The sequence below is a fragment of the Sinocyclocheilus anshuiensis genome, unplaced genomic scaffold (assembly GCF_001515605.1).
Source record: "Sinocyclocheilus anshuiensis isolate Anshui unplaced genomic scaffold, SAMN03320099.WGS_v1.1 scaffold78, whole genome shotgun sequence".
NCBI classification, from domain to species: Eukaryota; Metazoa; Chordata; class Actinopteri; order Cypriniformes; family Cyprinidae; genus Sinocyclocheilus; species Sinocyclocheilus anshuiensis.
The window spans coordinates 3451396-3469987 of NW_015544250.1; the positions used below are offsets into that span (position 1 = coordinate 3451396).

The 18592-nt window shown below is 37.6% G+C and overlaps 1 pseudogene; it reads right to left on the reverse strand.

The window, feature by feature from the left end:
* Positions 1 to 231: 231 nt before the first annotated feature.
* LOC107697957 (plexin-A1-like) overlaps positions 232 to 18592 on the reverse strand; it is a 255116-nt pseudogene continuing 236755 nt past the window's right edge.

Genomic DNA, 18592 nt, shown 5'->3' on the forward strand with positions numbered 1-18592 from the left:
ATCTATACACATTTATATATATATTTATATCATTTTCATTTGTTGTAGTTCCTGTAAATTGTGCAAATTCAGCAGTAACACAAGTGGCAGGAGACTGGAGTGAGTGAGTTGTTCAATCAACCCAAAGAGTTACAAAAAAAAAATAAAAAATGTTAAATTGAGCACGTAAACAAAATTCCATTTGTGTGTGTGTGGGGGGGGGGGGGGCATACACATTTATATATATATTTATATCATTTTCATTTGTTGTAGTTCCTGTAAATTGTGCAAATTCAGCAGTAACACAAGTGGCAGGAGACTGGAGTGAGTGAGTTGTTTGATCATCCCAAAGAGTTAAAAAAAAGATGTTAAAGTAAGCGCTAAAACAAAATTCTGTTTGTGTGTGTGTGGGTGGGGGGGGCACTGCTTTTATCCTTCATGGGCTTTAAGGTCTTCTGGCTCATAATACAAGACATCCTTGGTGAGTAAAAGCACACAAGTGTGGCTCAACACTTCAAAATGATAAAAATCCAAAAAACCTATTGGTTGGACGTGGCGTCCGAGGAGACATTCTGGTGCATGTTGAGTTCAAAGGAAGTGATGAAAGAGGATTTCCACCCTGGGCTGAGGGGTCTCCAGTGTACTGCTTCTGTCCTTGCAGTCTGTTAGCTTAGTGTGTGTGTGTGTGTGTGTGTGTGCGCGCGTGCATGTGTATGACTGTGGGCGAGGGTCAGGAGGTCGGAGGGAGTCAGCTGAGGTGGGTGGAGAGATGGGGAGGGGGTCCTCAGCTTGCCAGAGCCATGGTATCGATAACCTGTTCCAGTTTACTGCGCAGTCTCTGTCGCCGAGCTAACTCATCCTTCTGTAGTGCGGACAGGATCTGTAGAGGAGGAAATGACCTCAGATTTGAGTGCTGTCACAGTTTAGTTGGTACTATTTAGTTGGTTTATGAGGCAACAGGCTTGCATGAAAAAATTGAATTTCCCATAATACTCTCAGCATAGAAATGATAAAATACGCAAAGCCTTAATTACACACTTAACATGGGTTTTTGCTCTTTATTTTATTGCACAAGTGCTTAAAGCTGTTTCCTGTGTTGGTCAGGATGTAGAAAAAGATACATATAGATACAAAAATTACACCAAAGTCACTACAACACCCATTATATCCCAATTAGGTTTTATGAACTAGTAAGTAAACTACCTAGGAGACTTTAAAGTCATCTTTAAAGTGTTTGTTACCCATTTAAATTTGATTTTATGCAATGGGAATTGATTGTATCATGAAAAATTGCTGGGGGAGGGGCTAAAAATAGAAGGGCTTGATGATGTCAGCAGAAAAGAAAAGTCGTTTCAGTGAATTTAAATGTAATGGTTCACAATAATAATATTGGTTTTAAACAAGGTGGGGTTCAAACCTACAACCTTCTACCAGTCAAGATCTTTAACCACTTGACTTCATCACTTCCTTTGGGTATGTGTCTGTCTGCTGATGGAAATGCAAATGTGCCGCTCAGAACTTGTTTGCGAAACAGCGTGTGATGCTAACACCCATATGCTTGATTTAACCAAAAGCAAGTGTCTAAATGTAAAGGAAACGGCAAAGAAAAGAATCTCCAGCTCCCTCAGCGTCAGATAATGGACTAATTTCCCTCCTGTTTTGATGCAGGTTCAGCGAGGGTATTCATGTGGACACGTGTGCATCTGGATAATAAAGACTAATGAACATAAACGGCTGTTTAAAACGCAACCAGCTGCAGTGTATTAATGTCAGACAGAGAGAGGGAGAACGGTTTCATAGAGAGCCGAGATGATGTTTGATGAGTTGTGTTAGACTAAACTCTCCCGAAGGTAAGGAAATAGAAGACGGAAATGAAATCATTTAGAAAGAAACAAGGCTAGGTGCTAACTATGGACACCTTTTTATATCTGCTTAATAGGTGAAGAAACACAGTTGCAAATGTAGGAATAATTATGCAGACCCGTCTCTCTTTCTTTTCTTTTCACTAAAACACACACACACACTCCCTCATTTCTGTGTGAGGTAGAACTAAATGGTTTCCTTCGGCGGCTCATTATCTCTCCATTTATCCAGCCTGGCTGGAATGAGTCACTGCTTTTGACACATGATCTCGTGTGTGCTGTCAGATGGCGTTACATGTGAAGGGCTACATGGATAATACTGTATCTGAATGGCCATGTATTAAAAGTGTTAGATTTCAGATTTTGCCATTTTAACAGCCTATTCTGGCCTGCTTTGGTTGAAATCTGATGTACTAGTCAGAGTAGCCGCCATATTTCTTCATCTTTTCCTCTATGAAATATCTACAGAATAGTATGGAAGCCCATTTCCGCCACTGAATAAAAAATAAAAAAGGTAATTGCGACTTTTTATCTCACAATTCTGACGGTTTTTCTCATAATTGCGTGATATAAACTCACAATTGTGAGTTAAACAGTCATAATTGTGAGATATAAACTCGCAATTCTGAGAAATAAAGTCAGAATTGCATGATATAAACTCGCAATTGCGAGACATTTTTTCTCAGAATTGCGAGTTTATATCTTGCAATTCTGGCTTTATAACACGCAATTGCGAGTTATAAAGTCAGTATTGTGAGATATAAACTCGCAATTCTGAGAACATATCAGTCTTCCCCCCTCCCCTCAAAATTGGACTTTAACTCGCATTTGCGAGTTTATATCACGCAATTCTGACTTTATAACTCGCAATTGTGTTTTATAAAGTCAGAATTGCGAGATAAAAACTCGCAATTCTGACTTTATAACTTGCAATTGTGAGTTTATATCTCACAATTCTGTGAAAAAAAGTCAGAATTGTGAGGTAAAAAGTCGTAATAACCTTTTTTTTATTTTTGATTCAGTGGCGGAAACGGGCTTCCATAGAATAGCATTCTACACACTATTTAAAAAATAAAAGTAGCATGCATTATTTATAGCAAAATAATTTTCTGTATGCATGAATCAGCTACTACCTATTTGCTGAATTGTAAAGTGTGCAACCAGAGCGCACTGTATGAAATAGTGTATCCCATGATGTAACGTGCTCAACTTGACCTTCTATTTCCAAAATAAACTGAAAGTGATATTAACTGGGATTTTGTATCTAATGTTGCTCAAACATCTATTTCTTGACTCAGTGTTTGATTTAAGTTTTATGCAAATATTTTTATTAATTTCTGAGATAACTAGATGCAACTTGTGGAACTAGCCATGCAACAATGTGGTCATGTGACAATGTGTTTGAAATGTTTGTTACTTATGCCATATTATGCATATTATTTACAACAAAAGAAATTATATATATATGGTTCAACTGGTTTTGCCTAAAATGTCAACAAAGCTGCTACCCAACACCAAAATTACCTAAATTTAACATACTAAAATGAATTGTCCTTAACATTAAATATTCAAATGGTTTATTATGACCATTAACTGCATTGCTCAAACAATGTACAAATATTAACATGACATATTCCGTCTGCCTTTCTTTCTCTCACCTCGTCTTTGTACTTGGTTATGTAGGAGTAGATCTCGTGGAGGGCACTCATGCTGTTAAACTGGCTCAGGTGGAGTCTGGACTGCTCCGCGAGATAAGCACTCATGTCCTGATCACTGATGGCGGGCATGCGCGCAATGTCTGAGTAATACCTGCAGGACAGTAAAACAGCAGGTCCAGATGAGCGTGATGATTTGGGGTCTTTGAAGGTTATAATTAACGACTAATAAAGGCATTTTCTGCTAAGCAAGATCTCATTCCACTTACCTTTCTACCCAGTTCTTGTAGTTGGGAATATCTTTAGCGTAGAGCAGCTTATTGGAAGGGGAATCTTTGCCGAGCTTGTGTTCAGATGTAGAGCAGGAGTCCATGAATGTTTGGGCCACTACGGAGAGACACGCATCTGTGATGCTGTTCTTGTGGATGTCGAACACAAACTGAGGGTTCTTGATCACGTTCACCCAGAACCTTAATGGTAAACTGAGGACAAGGGGAAGGGAATGGAATGGGTAGATGGTTAGAAAAATGGCCAACTGATTTCATGAAACAGTAATTTTACAATGAATTAAATGTTTAAGCAGTGCCGCTCCTCACCAGTTGCTCTTCCAGGTATGCCGAACATCTGAATCTGTGATTTGGTGTTTGTCCGCCTGCTCGTCCAGGAAGTCAAACATGTATTTGATGGCAAGAGGGAGGGCACTGCCACGGTGAGCCGTGCTGAATATCGTCTCAAACAAATCATCAACGAATTTCTGTAAAGTACCCTGTAGGGAAAGAAGAAAACAGAAATGTTTTACCTGTGACTCTAAATGAATATGACTGTCAAATGTCATATATTTCATATACAATTAATATTAAATCAGGGGTTGTCAACTGGTTTTGCCTCAAAACCACACTTTTGACTTCAAGTTGCTACCTAACAGCAAAATGATCTAAATTATCACACAAAATGAAAAGAAATTCTACTTAACATTAAATACTGGAATTGTTTATTGTTACCATTATTATTAAATATTAACATGAAAAACAGTTGACTGTTGATGTAATCAACAAAATATGGGGAAGGGTTTTTCCTTTGCGTTTTAAAAGCTCAATTTTTATTTTATTTTATGCACAATATTATGGTTAGTTGCATTTTATTAATTACATTTATCAACTTTTTTTACCCACAAGCTGACACCACTGTATTACAGAAATTTGACTGACAGAAAAAGCCTGAAAACCTAATGATTTGAAGCTACTAGAACTTTCTCAGCTGTAAACCTATCCTATTGATCATAACGGCTACTTGCACAAAATCGGTACTTGCAAAAACTTACTAAAGCCCAAAAATCACTAAAGAGCCTCGAGCAGCCAAACCGGAGATGTCGGTTTATTCATCATCTCTGAGAGCGGGAGAACAGCAGTGGCTTTCAGATAATATGGATTGTGTTGATTAGGATGCTGGTGTGTGTGTGTGTGTGTGTGTGTGTGTATGAGACAGACAGACACAGTCCATGAGGTTTCCCAGCATTCATTCCGTGCTCTGTCACCACGCACCATGAAGCACTCGATCCACAACAAATTACCTGTCTCCTGCTGTTCTCTTCCGTTCCAGCATTACATTTATCTATCGTTTTTTATTATGTATCAAAATTGACCACCCAAGAGACTTGTAAACATATTCTGATTTCATTTTTTCCCTAGCCTAACAATTAGGAGGCAAAGCAATAAGCTACAGAACCAAGAATGGGGGGAGGAAGATAGAAGAGTGGAAATGAGATAGCAGGAATATTATATTGTGTCCTAACCAGGTGCGATGTGACAAGATTCAAGCAATTTCTCCGTCAATACTGAATGTGAACCTGTGACAATTACAGCCAATCAGAACATATTTGATGTTTAATTTGCAAGATTTTGGACCAATGGGATTCATGGTAGGCAGTTTTTCCCAGCACAACAGCAAATAGAAAACAAAGAAATAGAAATCAACAAATTGTCCTGTCCTTCATTGCTTATTGCATGTTAGGATAAAAGCAAAATGTTGCATCGTTTTCATCATCCTCAAAACCTAAAGATGGACACAATTGAATCAAAAGTTCATCTCAGTTCTTAGGCATTTCTTAAGATGCATTTTTGTCGATCCGATCACAAGTGGACAACGCTAAATACAGGTGTGAACAGGGGCTGAAAGGTTTTCAGCTCGTCCACTTCCAACCATTTCCAGAGGTAGTCGAAAACGCATTTGACTGGATTGCTTTCATAGTGTAAACGTTCATGTGGTCAAATGAACCACATGAAGATCGGTTCCTCTCTGCCTACTGACCTAATTCTTAAACAGAACGAGAATGTGTCTCCATCTACTCCCTCGTGATCCAATCGACCAAAACGCATCTTAATAGCAGGTTTAAGAGAGAAAACTTCATGCAAGCTCACCTTGGTGGCCAGCAGTCTTGTCAGGTAGATCTCTGACACCATCTTGCTCCCGCGATCGCCCTCGCGTTGATCTGCGTGGTCGTGGTTTTTGACGAGGTGCCAGAGTTTGGTACCGCTCTCTAGATCGGGCGTGATCATGGGCGTCCTGGACCGTAGACTGTCTGGGCTGCTGGCCGTTCTCAACATACTCTCTGAAGAGAAACACTGAGTCAATCATCAAAAGATTTCTAACATTTTATAACATGGATAGCTCTATTTTTATATTTGCTAGGCAAAGAAATGATGATACTGGTCAAAAGAATTGTTCATTCTGATTAATGTAATGTAAACAAACTATCTAGTAAAAATTTATGTCTTTTATCATGTTCCTTATATTGCTGCCATTTCATAAAAGCAATACGCCTTGAAAGGCCATGCATTACAGTAATTTTACCTTAGTCAAGGGTGTTTTAGGTACACGTACACTGTACAGCATTAAAATCACTGTAACGCATGGCCTTTCAAGGCTTATTGCTTTTTTTCATCATAATCTGTGCTATCTGGATGGTTCAGAGATCTCTGATAGTATTGAACCCACACATCTTCATAAATATAATATAAACCAAAAACCTAAACAGCATAAAACAGTCACATTGGCGGTTGTAAATCAGGTCTGGCGGTCTCTTCTATCTGATGAGCAGTCGGCTGCTAAATACCCAGGAGTTACACATCAAAGATGAGAGCAGAGAGGAGCTGAGCTCTGGCTAATGGATGGTTAAGCACAGTAATCTGTCTGAGGATAAGGCATTCTGGGTAAGGATCATTTCCTGTGGATGCCCTAAACTACAATGAATATACTGCATCTGCAGAATCCATCAAAAACTCCCTCAGGTTTATTCTATCCTTAAGTGGCAAGTGGGAGTGAAAGATAGAGTCCCGCGTCTGGAGTCTAGTTAATCAGTCACAGACTGGCAGGCCAGCGTGCTTGAAAGAAACAGCCACTGTAAGCTTAATTCGGCTCCTCGCAGCACTTTTATATTACACCACATAAAAAAAGTCAAGGCTTAGAAAAACATAATAGTAAAAAAGCAAATAAATAATAAATAACGGGATAAATAAACCAGGGAATGAGCTTTTTACGCTACAAAGAGACCACAAGATAACGGAGATAAACACTAATGGCTGAAACTTACTCTATGCAAGTACGTCAACACAGACGTTCAGGCACCGAAATGTGTCAGAACACAATTCATAATGCAATACAAGTGTGTTTTGCGTTCATAGTGTTGCCGCAATGATGTCTATTAGCATAAATGGTCTTCTACGGTCAAGTTTCTAGTTCATGTAAACTAGAAATTAGCTTTCAGACATGTACATAACTGAACAATATCTAGCTTGCTTTAAATGTATCAAAGGTGACATTTATAATTTATAAATAAAGACATTTATAATTTAACTAAAGAAGATTATTGTTTAAAGTAAATAATTTTCTTTTGAAATTTATATCAAAGAATCCTGAAAAAATTATTATGGTTTCCAACAAAACAAAACAAAACAAAACAAAAAACAAACCATTGTTTTCAGCATTGATGATAAGAAATGTTTCTTGAGCACCAAATCAGCATATTAAAATGATTTCTGAAGGATCATGTGATACTGAAGACTGGAGTAATGGCGGCTGAAAATTCAGCTTCATCACCACAGGAATAAATACATTTTCAAAAATATATTACAATAGACAACAATTCTTTTAAATTGCAATATTATTTCACAATATTACTGTTTTACTGTATTTTTGATCAAATAAATGCAGCCTATAAAAAAGCTAACAAACCCCAAACTTTTGAAAAAAGTTGCAGATTTTATTTGCTTCTGTATATATCAGCGTTATATCAGTCACCCTGCTTTCTAAATACTGAAATATCAGCCATAGAAAACCCCATTGGTTGATCGCTGGCCAAACATTTGCCTTTGTGTATTTGCAGATGTAAGTTTCTATATTTTTATGAGTATGTTTCTGGTCAAACAGGCCATTCATGCCTGCATGGTGCTAGCAACACGCAAGTGTTTGTATCTCGTTTCTCAATGTGACACAAATCACATATTGATTTATCTCAACTGCTCTGTGTACCAATAAGTACACATGAACATGCTCAGCTCAGGATAATAAAGGATGACACGAATATATAAAAATACCCTGTGAGCAGTCTGAAATAAGACTTCCTCGGTTCTCTCCCATGGCCTGTGAATGCATCGTTCATTATTAATGGTATGAGTGTCAAACTTCATTACGGAGGCCCAGGGAGATGCATATCTGTCCAGTGCTCTTATCGCCGTGTCCATTCTGGAGGCAGGGGAGGAACGTTCCTTGGGGTGTTGAAGATATGATTTCACTTCCTGTGCTGGGGTGTGAAAGGATTTGGAACAATGTTCAAAGGTATTTTCACAAGCTTACATATCCAGGAAATAAAAAAAATAAAAAAAAGTCAGAGCCAGATCATGAAATGACCAATGACGATCTACATCAGCATCAACTCTGACACCACAGTGACTGTGCTAACCGCTGCTGTTTCTATGGCAACGAGTGAAACACGACTTGAACAACAATACGAATGTGTGTCCAGTGTTTGAGCACTCAGAGAATTATCCCAGACATGAAGCCCCCTCTCAAAGGGAAATATAATGGACGTCTGCCATGAGAGAGCCATGGCTTGAGTGCATGTAATTCTGCGGCAATCACCGATACTCGCTTCTCAGGAGGACAGACAACATTAAACAGCTTTTTCTCTCTGATCGCCTTCCCTTTTTTTGAGTTGAGGAACAAAACACCTTCAGCTCTGTACTATCACCATCTCTTATTCGCACAAACACACAAAGTGTCCAGAAAACAAAACAAAATCATCACAAAGAACAGCGGAAAAACATTAAGTCTACCAGCTTTTTGAAATTGAAACACGAAGACGCGATACTAGTGTGAGTCCTCATTTTCAGGGGAAAAATAGAGGCCAGTGAGCTCTGGGTGCAATACATACAAGTCTTTTGGTTGCACATGATCTCACTCTTCTGATGAAATTCTCTGAGGAGACGAGACTTGAACGTTCTGAGGAGAAAATCAAAACAAGAATTTGAGACAGAGTTCTTACCGTATCTGCTGAGGGACTTGGTGAAGGTGGACGAGTTTGAGATGTTGTACGCAGAGTTTTGCTTTGGCACCAGGGCGATAACAGACCCATCTGTTACCTGAGGACAGTAAGCAGCACAACATTACTGCAATATACTCAGAAAAACTCAAATCACAGAGACATTAGCGGGCTATAGTCTGCATGTCATAGATATATTATGCCACAATACTCAGCACACAGATCAACCTGTATATTGTGTATCAGATGCAAAAAAAAAAAAAGGATTTTTAAAAAATATATAAAATATATAAAAATAAAATAAAATAAAACAGTTATTTTAAATTGTAATAATATTTAAGAATATTACTGGTTTTACTGCATTTTTGAGAAAATAAATGCAGCCAGGGTGAGCATCAGAGACTTCTTTTAAAAACATTACAAAATTATCCCAATTATTTTAACGGTAGTGTTTGATATATGTGACCCTGGACTACAAAACCAGTCATAAGGGTCGATTTTTTGAATAAATAAGCTTTCCATTGATGTATGGTTTGTTAGGATAGGACAATATTTGGCCGAGATACTCATACCGAGGCCTCATATTACTAATCAAAAATTAACTTTTAATATATTTACAGTAGGAAATTTACAAAATATCTTCATGGAACATGATCTTTACTTAATATCCTAATGATTTTTGGCATAAAAGAAAAATCTATAATTTTGACCCATACAATGTATTTTTGGCTATTGCTACAAATATACCCCAGCGACTTAAGACTGGTTTTGTGCTCCCGGGTCACATATGACTAATATGTTGACTTGATTACAAATGTTTTGTAGAAAAACAACTTTTAAATTCCCACTTTATTTCAGTGAGTTACCATTAAAATAATTCAATAGAGATTACTGGAAATCATTTACATTTGTATACCAGGTAAGAATACTTTGAATTAAGATATTATTTGTATACAAAAAAAAAAAACCACTAAGATTTGAATTTGGCTTGACCACATATATTTATATTCACTGAAGAATTTTCCATTATATATATACAGTATATACGCTGCTGTTCAAAAGTTTGGGATCAGTAAGATTTTTTATGCATTTTAAAGAAGTCTCTTGCATCACAGGAATAAATTATATTTTAAAGTATATTAAAATAGAAAACCATTATTTTAAATTGCAATCATATTTCACAATATTACTGTTTTTACTGTATTTCTAATCAAATAAATGCAGCCATGATGAGCAGAAGAGACTTCTTTAAAAAGCATTACAAATCTTACTGATCCCAAACTTACAATTTCCAAGGTTTTCCATGACCATGAGAACCCTGAATGTATTCAGGGACCACCACCTAATTCTGGTATTCTCTGTCCATTACACCTTTATTAAGGCTGTTTCCATGGTAACAGCTCAGGTGTGGACAGTAACCATACCTGATAGTGTGCTAGTGTGTTCAGGTGTTTCCAGTCATTATCAATCTTAGTAGTGACATCCTCATCCTGCAGAATGATCCTCGCAAGTCGCCCCTGCCGCCACTCTGCAACAGAAAACAAGATGAGTATGGTGTGTCAATAAGAATGGAGTGATGTTTCATGTTTTAGAAAACAGCATTTACTTATACTTTTTATGTGTACAACACGCACATCACTCCGACACACAAGGACGATTGACCACTTGATGGAAGCTTCCCTCTTTAGAAAGGCTTCATTTAGAACACATAACCTTGTCCAAATCGCCCTGTGCAGAGTGAAGTCGCTTTTCCTAGCTGAACAGATACAAAAGCATGCACTTGCTGTTACCAGAGGTGAGCGACATAACTAGGAAGTCAGAGTCTGGGTCAGATCTAAATTACAGATCTGATCAAGGTCATGGGAATGACTATTCTAAGCCTCTTACAAGCAAACCGTTCCAATAAACAACCTCCCTGTTTGTTTGTTGCAGGAGGAAGTCGCAGTTTCTTATTTCGAAACAGGCTCTGAAAGACAACTGCCAAGGAGCAAAGCAAAGCCAGATGAGATCTGCAGCTGATACTGTAGCATCACTCAGTCTGAGCCAGATGACAATCATGTTGGGAACTGCTCGAGCTAATGGGATCTTGCTGTGGATGATATGCTTCAGTGTCTATTTCCCTGGTGCCCACAATGGTGACTCCAGCATCCATTTATATCAAGCTGCTGATAAGCTGAACATTTGTATCAGCTGACAGTACCTGCTTTGAACAGAAGCCTTTGATTACAAGAATGTGCAATAGGGATTTTAATAATTTAGTTTAATCATTTAATTAAAGGTGCAATAGGTGATTGTCTTCAGAAACATTTTTTGTTGGTTCCCAATTCCAGTCCTCGCACATGTATTTTGCATGTCTCGCTTAGTTAACACACCCGACCGATTCAGATAACCAGCTCGTTAGAAGAGAGCTACGTGCATGAACTGTGTTCCGATCGATATGATAACACAGTGTTCATTGCTCCCTACTCCCTGAGTGGGGGAAATCCGTTGAAGTTTATTTAACTTCGGAACATGTGCTGGAATTGGGAACCGCTGATGTAGCCTATTGTAGTAATGTTGTTTCTGGTATTCTGGTCTGTGAGTGAGTGTATATGCGTTCAGGGGGCGTGGCTTTGGACGGCGATTGCAGGGAGGGTGGGACGTTCGCTTTCAGTGCTATCAGGCTAAAGTTAGCATTTTCCAAGATCTCCTACTGCACCTTTAAGCTTACCAATTGTCAAATAATTTCAGGTTATGTCCGGATAATATTTGGACTTTTCCACATGCATTTTGTTGCTTTAAAGTCAATAATTAAAATGATTAATTGATCATTAATTTTAATGACATTCAACTATGTTGACATATGTGTAATATTTAATTGATGTATCCATCTTGAAGCATAACTGCTCTGCCATCCATTCATCAAGCCGCAAATCCCTTCAGGGTTTTTCACATTGTATTTAACCCTGGGTTATCATCTTTTTAACACTGGGTAAGGCCACTCTTTACCCTGGGTTATGGAACATTTCACTCGTGTAATTTTGAAAAGAGGTTAGCACCATTTTTAACCCCAGGTTATGAAACCTTCACAAATTGCAGAGGCAAAGGTACACACTATACAGTGTGAAATGATGCAGTGCTAGAACGTTACAGCAAATTATTCATCAACAGAAAACCAATCATAAACTGCCTCATTCAATATTCATGTGTTTTGCCATAGAAACCTTCACTTTAACATTAAACATTTTCAGAGATGGACAGGCAGTTATTAAAACAGGTCATTTGCCAATCAATCTTATTGACCTCATAAATATGCAAATAGGAACATTAACCCAAGGTTTCCAAATGTAGAGTATGAACCCCACTGCCCAGCATTAATTACAAATCCAGGGCAAAGTATAAATAGTGTGCACCATGAAACAAGTTAACCCAGGATTATGCTATACAGGGTTTAGAATGACCCTGCATTAACAATTTCAAGTGTGAAAAGCCACTTTCTGCCATATTACTCCCTCGTCGTTCTCAAGAGTTCTTACCCAGGTCCATGTCTCCTGCTTTTGGTCTCTGTGAGTATGGGCTTCCTTTATACACAGCATCCAGAAGCTTCTCTTTCACCTGGGTGATTGTGTCACAGTTCAGGCATTTCACCGTCACCTCCGGGCCGTTCTCGTTCTCGGGGTTCACACAATGAAGTGTCTAAAAGGAGATGAGATAAATCAGTCTGAGCAATTAATTATTAGCATCTAGTTTGAACAGTTAGAGCACTCTCACTGTAAAAACAAGCTGAAAACACCAGTGAGCTGCCGACCCCTCTCAAAGAAAATATTTTTCCTTATAGAGTAACGATCAATCTATTAAATTATTTGAAAATATATTGAATAATATTTTGTTAATATATTACAATATATTGAATAATACATGAAATTGCCACTTTTCATATACTGAAAAATATGTGACAATATATTTTTTATGTTCAGTAATATGTTTATGAATACTGTATGTGTTCAGATTTATGCAAACCATGTGAAAGAAATTAATTGAGTGTTTCAATAAAGCTATTACATGTCCAAATGCGGTGCAGTTTGTCTTATTTTCTATATATTTTTATATGTATCAATATTTAGCCATACATGGTCCTTATATATATTGCAGTATATCAAAAAGATAGAAGCACTAGTTTCCCATATATAGAGTTGTATTCCTTAATATATCACATTATATTTTCCAGTATATTCCCGTATATTTTTGTTTTGTAAGGGTATATAGGCAGTTGCATAAAAAAAGCTCATGACTGATTTGAAATGCTGTACATTTGATAAATCTATCAGCAGGGAGTACGAATAACACTCTTTACATAAAGCACACAGAGAATTGACTCATTTCAATAGGGTTTAGTGTTAGCATGTTGCTAAGCTAACAGCATGACACTTTAACATGACTTCACGTTGACTTTTTTTCTTCTATAATAATATGCATGAATTGTGCACATGAATTATACATGAGACGCATCAGGTAAATTTAGATTTAATCTCGATTTTAATGAAAATTCAAAAATGCAGAGACATAAAGAAACATCAGATGAGTTCACTTATGTTGTGCACTTGCACTGACCAGTGTCTTGTAGTCAATCTGTTGCCGGATGAGTTTGTCCTCACTGAGGGAGTATCTGGCCTCTCCGGTGATGGCGTCTATAGGGCCTTTTTCCATTTGCTGTTTCATAGCGCAGTACAGCATGAAGAGAGGCTCACCTGCACACTCCTGTAAAGAGAGAAAGAGTGTCAGAAACAACAACAGTGTGCTAGGACTCCACGATGTCATGAATACATGCACTGTGACTTTTTTTCACCTCATAAAAAGTGAAAGACAAAGCAAAAAGATGATGCAATCAATAGCCCTTCTTTCCTTTCATAGTAACACACGGACATAAAATGCATTTCAGGTATGTATATTGAGCAAAACTTGATTACTGATAAACTGTCACCTCAGATGTGAAAAACAAGCAGCTATAATGGTGCACCGCTTTCAAATAATCACAAGGACTTGCCAATCAATACAACCATTAGCCTCACACCCTCAAAAAGCCCCTCTCGAAAAAGACAAACAGTTTAAATGCAGGGGAGGGAGAGAGAGATAGATGGAGGTTAACGATTGGGAGGAAGCACTTAAACCCCTTTGTGAAACGAACGGATAGGTGTGGAGAGAGAGAGAGAGAGAGAGAGAGAGAGAGAAAGAGATGGCTGGGGTGTGGACTGATGGGCTGTTTTCTGCATTAGCATTAACATCACTGACTAACACAACTTTCTGTTTTTCAGTTTCTTAATTCTTCATATTTATGTTTCTGTTTGATTCAGGTGTCCATTAGCAGTTAACTAGCCTCATGTAGTCTGACTTACGGTTCATATTATGACTTATTCTGGACAATTAGCATTCACTCAGAGACTTGGTCTGACTGACATGTAAAGCTACCAAATAAAACTAAAAACTAAATAAAGCTTAAATAAAATATGAATAAAAGACTAAAAACTTGTAAAATTAGAAATGATTTTCAAATTAGTGAATAAGTTTGCTTCACCCTAGTTTCTGAGCTACAATGAATTATAATGTTTTTAAGACATAAACTAGCAGTCTTCATTGCAGCTACAGATTTTGTATGGTATGTGAATAAGCTTGCTAGTTTTTGCCTCAGAAAATAGTGACTAGCCAGTTTATTTATTGTCGCTTCAGATAGCACACATTGTGTGAATTACACAATCACACAAAATCTGAATCTATAACGAATAAACACGCTAGTGTCTGAGGAAGAAACTACAAATAATCTGAAGAATTGTACTGAGACAGAAACTTATTTGTAGCCTTAGATTCTGTGTGGTATGAAAAGCTCGCTAATCGCTAGTTTTTGACTCAAACTAGTGATTAGCAAACTTATTCATCTTTGTAGAATCAGATATAACAGATATTGTGTGAATTAACACAAAATCTGAAGCTACAATGAATAGACCTGCTAATTGTAAGTTTCTGAGGCAGAAGCTACAATCTGAAGCTATAATGAATTGTAACGAGTTTCTGAAACAGAAATGAGCAATTAGCAATCTTCTTCACTGTAGCTTCAGATAGCACACATTGTGTGAATTACACATTACCACACAAACTCTGAAGCTATAATGAATAAACATGCTAATTGCTCGTTTCTGGGGAAGAAACTACAAATAATCTGAGGAATTTTACCGAGGCAGAAACTAACAATGAGCAGTTTTATTTGTAGCCTCAGATTTTGTGTGGTATGAAAATAAGCTTGCTAATCGCTTTATTGCCTCAAACTAGTGATTAGCAAACTTATTCATCATTGTAGATTCAGATATAGCAAATATTGTGTGAATTAACACACAAAATCTGAAGCTACAATGAATAGACCTGCTAATCGCAAGTTTCCAAGGCAAAAGCTACAAACGATCTGAAGCTACAATCTGAAGCTATAATGAACTGTAACGAGTTTCTGAGACAGAAATTAGCAATTAGCAAGCTTATTCATTGTAGCTTCAGATTACACATTGCAAATATTTTGTGAATTATACATTAGCAAAATCTGAAGCTACAATGACTAATCGCTAGTTTCTGAGGCAGAAGCTACAAAGGATCCAAAGCTACAATCTGAAGCTTCAATGAATTGTAATGAGTTTCTGAGACAGAAGCTAGCAATTAGCAATCTTCTTCACTGTAGCTTCAGATTTTGTGTGGTACTATGTGAACAATCTTTCTAATCGCTAGTTTCTGAGGCAGCAAGTTTATTCATTGTAGCTTCACATTTTCAAGTCAATATCTGAGATAATTTCAGAAGATTGATCAGGCTCTAATGCAGGAAACTTTAAGCCATAAAAATTACAGTGAGCTGTCATATGCGAGACGCATCAGGCACGTACCCCTCCTCAACCAACCCCCGACCACACTGATTATGATGGGCACGGTGAAACGAGGAAACACACCTCTCACATCTCCCTCCGCCTTACACATACCCACACGAAACAGTTTCTTCTGGTTTCCTCCATCACTTCATCCTGTTTTACTCCACCCACCCTCCCACCATATGCTGTTAACGTCTCGTTAGCATCTGCGCTAATTAAGTCGACAGCTGCTGATGAGAGGGAGCGCGGATACATCACTCTTAGAGACCCCTACTGCAGCGCATGCGGCCAGGAGACCAGACCTCATCCCACGCTTCAGCTTCATTAAAGGAAGAGACAGAAAGAGAGCGAGAGAGCGCAGACAACATAGCCAGACCTCACCCACCCATAGGGCTAATGAACAGTAGCAGGAAAATATCCTGTTGAAATACAGAGCTAGCAGATCAATTATTCCACACTACAGCCTTGAGCAGACTTTGTTCAAAAGCACCACTGTGGCCAGAATGTTGATTAAAAAAAAAAGCACTTTGTGAGAAAGATTTCTGGGAAGGTTTGATTCTTGTCAGTTTGCTTCAACTGTGCTGTCTGAGCCGTGTCTTCATATGTGATATTACAAGCTGTGTGTTGGTGACAACAGCTTGTCAGTTCTACTAACTCGCGCCACAATCCCATCCGTCGAAAACAGCGCCGCTTTTCCTAATGCTAATTAGCGATCTCAAACTGCCTGCTTCTGAACTTCTGTCAGTTATCAGAGGAGTCAAACGAGGCCTGTAAACAGTCAAAGCTTGAAACAGACTTCAAACGAGCAAATCAGAATTGGGTTATTTGGTCTGAAAGGATGAGTTCATCCAAAAATAAAAAAGATTACCCTCATGTCATTCTAAATCTGTTAAAATTCCATAGTTCACAAAAGATATTAGGCAAAATATTCTTGCTGCTCCAAGATGTATGTATCATTTTTAGCCATACTATTGCGTTTTTTCTCACTCGCATGCAATTATATATCTCTATATCAGGGGTTCTCAAGTCTGGCCCTCGAGGTTCACACACACAAACACACCTGAACAAGTTAAACAAGGTCTTCAGGATCATTAGAAAGTTACAGGTAGGTGAGTTTGTTCAAGGTTGGAGCTAAACTCTGCAGGAGAGTGGACCTTGAGGGCCAGAATTTAGAACCCCTGATAAATAAATAAATAAATAAATAAATATATATATATATATATATACATATATAGAGAGAGAGAGAGAGAGAGAGAGTAGAAACATTTTATTTTTGAAACAATAAAAAAAGTCTCTTATGCTCACCAAGACTGCATTTATTTGATAAAAAATACAGTAAATATAACAGTAAAATTGTGAAATATTAAATTTTGAAATAACTATTTTCTATTTGAATACATTTTAAAATGTAATTTATTCTGGTGATGCGAAGCTGAATTTTCCGCATCATTACTCCAGTCTTCAGTGTCACATGATCAGAAATCATTCTAATATGTGAATTTGCTGCATAATTGTTATTGGTTCTCAGTTATTAATAATGGTTCTTATTCTTATCAATGTTAAAACCAGTTTTGCTGTTTTGTGGAAACATTCAGGATTCTTTGATGAAAAGAGAGTTCAAAAGAACAGTATTTGAAATAGAAATCTTTTGTAACATTATAAATGTTTTTACTATCAATTTTGAGCAATTTAATGCATATTTGCTGAAAAAAATCATTAACTTTAAACACACGCATCAAGGTATATCATGGTTTCTGCATAAATATTAAGTAGCACAACTGTTTGTAACATGAATAATAATAAGAAATGTTTATTGATCAGCAAATCAGCATTTTAGAATGAGTTTTGAAGGATCATGTGACACTGAAAACTCGAGTAATGGCTGATGAAAATTCAGCTTTGCATCACAGGAATAAATTACCTTTTAAAATATATTACAATAGAACAGATTATTTCAAATTGTAATACTATTTCACAATATTAGTGTTTTGCTTTATTTTGGGCACATAAATGCAGCCTTGGTGGGCATAAGAGACTCAAATAATGACAACTTTAATTTTTTGGGCAAACTATTCCTTTACAAGCAACTACATTCAATGTTCTCAAATAATGCAAAAGCACGTTCAATTTGTGTCATCGTTAAATGAATCTCTATGAAGTGAAAGTATTCTGGACTCCCGTTTCCTGTTGATTAAAATTCTTCCATTGCGTGCTGAGCCCTGCATGATTAAACTAATAAAACTAGAGAGCTGCAAACGCGAGAGTGAGAGAGAGACAGAGAGACAAACAGGGGAGGACTGACATCCTGCAGCTCAATCACGCTCTGTGAGTGGCGTCATGGAGTGAAGCAGGATGGAGGGGGGGAAGCAGAGAACAGGAGTATATAAAGGAGATGGAGCTAAGAGCTGATGGAGACTAGGATGCAGAGGTGCCTGAAGGGATGACCTCTGACCTGCCCGACCACTGACAGACAGCTTCTGTCTCATTATTTGTCACATCATGTTGGACCTTGTTGTGGAAAGGCCCTCTGGTCACTCTATTCTTGCAAAATAAAGACGTTCAATTTTGTGCTTTTGTATGTGTGTTAGGGTGCATTTTTGTTTTTCAGGAGTGAGTAATTACACACTTTACACAAAAATGAAAATGCTGTTATCATTTACTCACCCTCATGTTGTTTAAAAC